The following is a 6,000-nucleotide window of genomic DNA, read 5'->3' on the forward strand; positions in this document are numbered from 1 at the left end:
TAGGATTCATCCGTCTTTGTCTTTGCCTTACAGGTTTGGCGTCGAGCTCTAGATCAATGTGATGTTGACATACTGTGGGGTCAATCCCCTTTAGGTCTTTATAGGACCAAGCAAACACATCTAAGTTCTCCTTTAGTAGGTCTCGAAGAACCACTAATTCCTCTTCTAGAAGATTGAGACCCACTTTCAGGTGACATTCAGTACCCTCAGCATCCAAGAACGTTACTTGTCTTTCACCTTCCACTTCGCGGATAAATGTTCCACGGATTACTTCTGGGTAGAGGTCTAACTCCTTCAAGAGAGTCGTATCCTCGTCTAATGTCCCACTAGAACCAGTGTCCTCCTTCTGAACAGATGACTCATTCGTTTGTTTAATTTGCTGAAAGGGTATCAGAGCCTTATTTGCTTTTGTTTGAGTGGTGACCTCTTCAGGACTCAAGGCTTCATCTTCAGAGGATGCGTCCAGGAATGTCACATAGCACGGACCTGCTAGAGGCTGTGACTTTGAGCGCTTGGGCTTCTGTTGGTAGGGGCATCATCATCTTCTTCTCTTTGGACTGAACAGTCAAGGCGACAGGAGCCATTGGTGAACTTAATTTTTATGCCTTTAATCCATTGCTTATACAGATTCTCCATACTTTGGGGTCCATTGACCAACCCAAACGGAACCATGGTCATTCCATCTAGTACCCTGAGATATTCGGCCTCTGAGGTCTCTGTAAGGACATCAACCAGATCATCCTCTATCAGAGGAAATTCTTCATCTGCACTTCCATAGCCTACTTCATTTTCTTCCTCATCAGTTTCATTCTCATCCTCTGGAGGCTCTCTCTCTGCTATTGTAGAGGCTCTGTAGGAGAAGAACAGATCATCTGCCTCTACATCTTCTTCTGCTTCCGTCACCAGTTTTGACTCTACTTCTAGTTCTAGTTCTGGCTCTGTATCTGTTACTGTCTCTGTATCCGCTCTGTCTCTGTTCTGTAGACGCTCTGTATCTGCTCTGCCTCTGTATTGTCTCTGCTCTGTAACTATATTGTCTCTGATCTGTCTCTGCGACTGTCATGTAACAAGGAGAATAGTACATCCACGCTTCTATTTCACTGACAAAGGTGATTTCAAAAGTTAATTCTATCAGAGGAAATTCTTCATCTGCACTTCCATAGCCTACTTCATTTTCTTCCTCATCAGTTTCATTCTCATCCTCTGGAGGCTCTGTCTCTGCTATTGTAGAGGCTCTGTAGGAGAAGAACAGATCATCTGCCTCTACATCTTCTTCTGCTTCCGTCACCAGTTTTGACTCTACTTCTAGTTCTAGTTCTGGCTCTGTATCCGCTCTGTCTCTGTTCTGTAGACGCTCTGTATCTGCTCTGCCTCTGTATTGTCTCTGCTCTGTAACTATATTGTCTCTGATCTGTCTCTGTGACTGTCATGTAACAAGGAGAATAGTACATCCACGCTTCTATTTCACTGTCAAAGGTGATTTCAAAAGTTAATTCTAATTGAGTTTGGAGATATTCACCCATGGTCAAGGATTTTACTTCCGTTGGCAATTGGCTTAGAGTGCCCATTGTTAGGGGCTGTGCCTCTGTTTTCTTAGGAAAGATTTGCTTAACAGCCTCTTCATCTCCTAATGTACCATCTGTTACCGCGTTAGAGGAGTCAGTTATGACTTCAATGGATGTGGATCCATTGCCTTTTTGCGATCCATGCAGCTTTAACATCGCTTTATTGGGTCCTCTGCCTAGGGTTAGGGTTCCTTTGAACCAGTCCATCCTGGCTCTTGCTTCAAAAAGCTAAGGTCTTCCCAACATCAGAGGGTATGAGGTCCCATAAGAATTTGGTTTGACTACCAAATATGTCAGCCAATAGTCTCTTCCTGCAAGAGTTGTTTTTACATATGGGAGGATGCCCAACAGTTTGACTCTACTTTGGTCTGCCAATCTGATAAGCCACTGTGTAGGTTGAGTTCCTTGCAACCCTAAGTCCTTCATGGTGACATCCGTCATTATGTTTACTGATGAGCCTCCATCAATCAATGCGTCTAAAATAAAGCATCCTTCTATCCATACACTAATCTCTGGGGTTCTAGGATCTAAAAAGGCATTAGCCACATCTACTTCCTTTACAGGCTCCGATGCCTTATTGGTCTTGGTCGATGTTGAAGGAGCGATCCTAAGTCCACGCCTTCTGGTCAAGATGCTTTTGAATCTCTTTCGGCAACTGGGAGACAGCATCAGCAACTACCGGAATGTTAAGTTTGGTTTAAAAGTATCTAGGTCTTTGACCAAGTCATAATCTTTAATAGGATCCACAGGCTTCTCCAGCCATCTGGGGAATTGAGCTACACCCATTTTCATCTTTCCTTTTTCTGCTAACAATTGCTGCATCGGCACTTCCTCTATTTCTGGAAGTGCTTCTGTATCATCTATCTCTTGAGCCTCTGGTCCTGTCTCTGAGACTGTCTCTGTATCCTTCTGTGGCACTGTAGTGCTATGTACTATACTATACTGTTCTGTACTGCTCTGTCCCTCTGTAGGTAGGTTGAACTTCACAGTCTTGGCAGGAGAGTCATTTCCATTCTGAACCACTAGTTCCTTCTTCTTGGTGCGCGTCATAGCAGCAACTTCCAACTCGACCAAATTGGAAGCAGGTTCTTGTACCTTCTATTGGCTATCAGTGACATTGGCCTTTACAGGGGCTGAACTGGGACAGTCCTTTGCAGTGTGGCCTTTTCCTTTGCATCGACTGCATAAGGGCTTGTAATCCATTGATCGTCTAGGGTTTGGGAAATTTGGGGAGATCTTTTCTCCACACCTATAATATTCCACCTTAGATCTCTGACCACCGCCAGACTGTCGTCCTCTATAACTTTGAGAGGGAAACCTCCTTGGACCGAAATTAAGACCAAACTCTCTAGGCTTGGGTCCAATATCCTGTGTTATCATTTTGGACTCTAGCAAGTTGAATCTTGCATTTTCATCCTTCTATCTTCGTTCATGCATCTCTTTCAGAGAGTAGATATCCTCTGTATGGTTGTTCCGCAAACAGTAAGAACAGAAGGCTCCAGGATTAGTTGGTTTTCGGGTACATTCAGTGGCTAAATGTCCCACTTGATGACACTTTCCACACCAAGTATTAGAGCGCATCACATCTCTTCCGACTCCTGCAAGAGTGGATATATTGGCGATATTCACCTTCAACGTCTGTAACTGCTCTGTAATCACATCCAGAAGCTCTTTCTTGATACTTGCAACTGAGTTGGGTAAGTAGTCCTTCAGATTTTCACCTCCTGAAGTGCTTGTTGTAGGGTTTTGGGAAGCTTCCGTATTTACTGCATACACTGGTTGGGTAGATCTAGAAGGTCCTCTGTTCTGGCTCTGATTCAGAGCTCCTGTTGAGACTTGGGGTTGTTGATTCCAGTTGGTAGGATTCCACTGTTGTTGAGTCGCCATTGGAGGAATTGTTTGAGGCCACTGTTGTTGTGGTTGAACCATCATCTGAGACACTGTCGTCTGCGGTGACCACACTGGATTAGGTGCACTATATTGTGGCATTGTTTGCATCTGGGGATAGGGGTAGGGAACTGTCCCTAGGACTGCATTTGATGGGTATACCATTCCAGGCATAGGAGGAGGTAAGACTCCTCTTCCTGGAGTCATTGACAGCCTTGCTTCAACTTCATCATACAATCTTGCACCTTCCACTGCAGCTTGCAGATTGACTGGTCTTCTCAATTCCACAAACTTGCGAACTTCTGGTTATAAGCCCCTGAGAAACACTCCTTTTTGGATACCTTCATCCAAATGATGGTTAGTCCATCTCTTCAGGATGGATTCCATTCGCGAGACATAAGCTTCTACTCTTTCTCCAGAGGACTGACTTAGGTTCATGAACTCCTCTCGCATCCGTTCTTCAAAACCTTCACGCCTGAATTTAGTGAGGAAGGCCAACTTTAAGTCGTCCCATGTGCCAAAAGTTCCTGCTGCTTGTCTCTCATACCACTGAAACGCCGCACCCTTGAAAGTGGCAGGGAATATTGCTAACCAATGCTCAGGGGTTCTGGCATTCTTAGCCACACATGCTACCATAAACTTTGCTACATGAAAATCAGGGTCTTCATTGTACTCTCCCTTAAAAATTAGCAATGGGACTACATTTGCTGGCCTATCATCAATATTTCCAAGATGGATCTAACTAGGAAGGGGACCTTGAGTCGCCATGGGGACTTTTGTAAAGAGTGCTTTTAGGGCGTCAAAGGAAGCTTCTACTGCGAGCTTGTTCTCAACTTTGATTTTTGCCTTCTCTCTTCTCACGTACCTCTGAACTCGTTCTAACGCTTGCCTCTTTATTGCGTCATTCATCAGGGGGTTGGCTTCAACCAGTTTTTCTAGACTCAACAGGATGTATCAGAGAGGACTTCACTCTCTGAGGGATTCTCTGGCCAACATATCCTCTACTTCCTTCTTTTCAACATCTCTGAATTCAGCTTTCAAACCGCTACAGAGGGGAAGATATTCTGTTCTAAAAATATCAAAACTCGTTCTTCTTAGGATCGTTGTTGCGTCATTATAATAATGCCAGCTTCTGAGGGTTTCAACAGTGTATGTTGTGAAAAACACTCTGTCTACCAACTTCCAGTGGGTTGCTAATTGAACAAACAGAAGATTATCAGTGCACCAAGCATCCCATGTATCTTGCTATTGAGCATCCACGAACAAATTCCAACTTTTTTCCTTCTTGTCTTCGTGAACCTCTACAGACCAAGACTCTTGAAGCTTCTTCACAATCTCCCACTTGATGATGTCTGGAAACTTCTCGATGAATGCCAAATCTTCCATGGATGGTCATTCTCTCTGTTTCTGCTCTTTAGTTTGTTCCCAAACAGTTTGCCACCAAGATGCAAGTTTCTGCTGCTTCAACAGGAAGAGGAAATAGCCTACCACATAGAGCATGCATCATGATGGTGATGTGTTTTCGCCATTGTGGGATGAACTTCTTGTGGAAAGTGGCTTTGATTATGAGAAATTCCAACTCTTCAGTGGAAGAAGGAACTTTACAAATATCCATTGAATTCTTCTCTTCTTGGCAATGCCATTTCCTTCATTTTCAGCCTCTTCTGGTGCTTGTTGAGAGTTAGCAAGGATGTTATTTTTTATGAAATGAGTAGCTAATATAGTAATGTGCAAAATACAGTTAGGACTAGTGAGTATGAAAATGTGGCTATGAAGAAAATAATAATCACAAATATTGAATGGACCATAAGAGTCTCCTAGTCAAGGTTCTGTTTGATAAACCTTGGAGTGCTAGATCGAGGTCACATCTTACTCCACCAAGTACATCACCTATGTTAAGAAAAGGTAAAACGAAAGTTGGAAACTCACCTATTATAACAGTTGTATCATCAGGTTTCTCTCTTCTTAATATTGATTCAAATGGAGTTCAAATGGCTCGAGCAGAGCATAGATGAGGAGTTTAAGATCCCATCTATTAAAACACCTGGTGTGCGAAAGGCACAAGAGGATGCTAAAGCACACAGTAATAATCTAGATCCATGCAAGTCAAGTAGAGTAAGAAAGCTAATGCATCTTGGTTTATGCAAGATGTAAAATCCACTTGTTTTGAGGATGCAATCAGTAATGAGTATTGGGATCGTGCTATGGATAAATAAAAGGTTGCACTTAAGGAGGATGACACATAGGAGTTGGTGCCTTTACTTGAAAGCAAGAAAGCTATTGGTGGCTATAAATGGGTTTACAAGGTCAAGGTGGATCTATTGAGCACTATAAGGCACGACTAGTTGCCAAAGGGTATGCACATATGGATGGTATTGATTATGATTAGACTTTTTCTCCCATGGCTAAAATGGACAATATGAGGGCTATCATAGTAGTGACTACATTAGCAAGTTGAATCATGAATCAAATTGATGTTAAAAATGCCTTCTTGTAGGGGGAGTTGCAAGAGGAAGTTTATGTAGAGCATCCACCTAGTTATGTGGAT

Source organism: Lygodium microphyllum, chromosome 5 (genome assembly GCF_053477565.2).
Source record: "Lygodium microphyllum isolate KBCC chromosome 5, Lygodium_microphyllum_v1.1.10, whole genome shotgun sequence".
Taxonomy (NCBI): domain Eukaryota; kingdom Viridiplantae; phylum Streptophyta; class Polypodiopsida; order Schizaeales; family Lygodiaceae; genus Lygodium; species Lygodium microphyllum.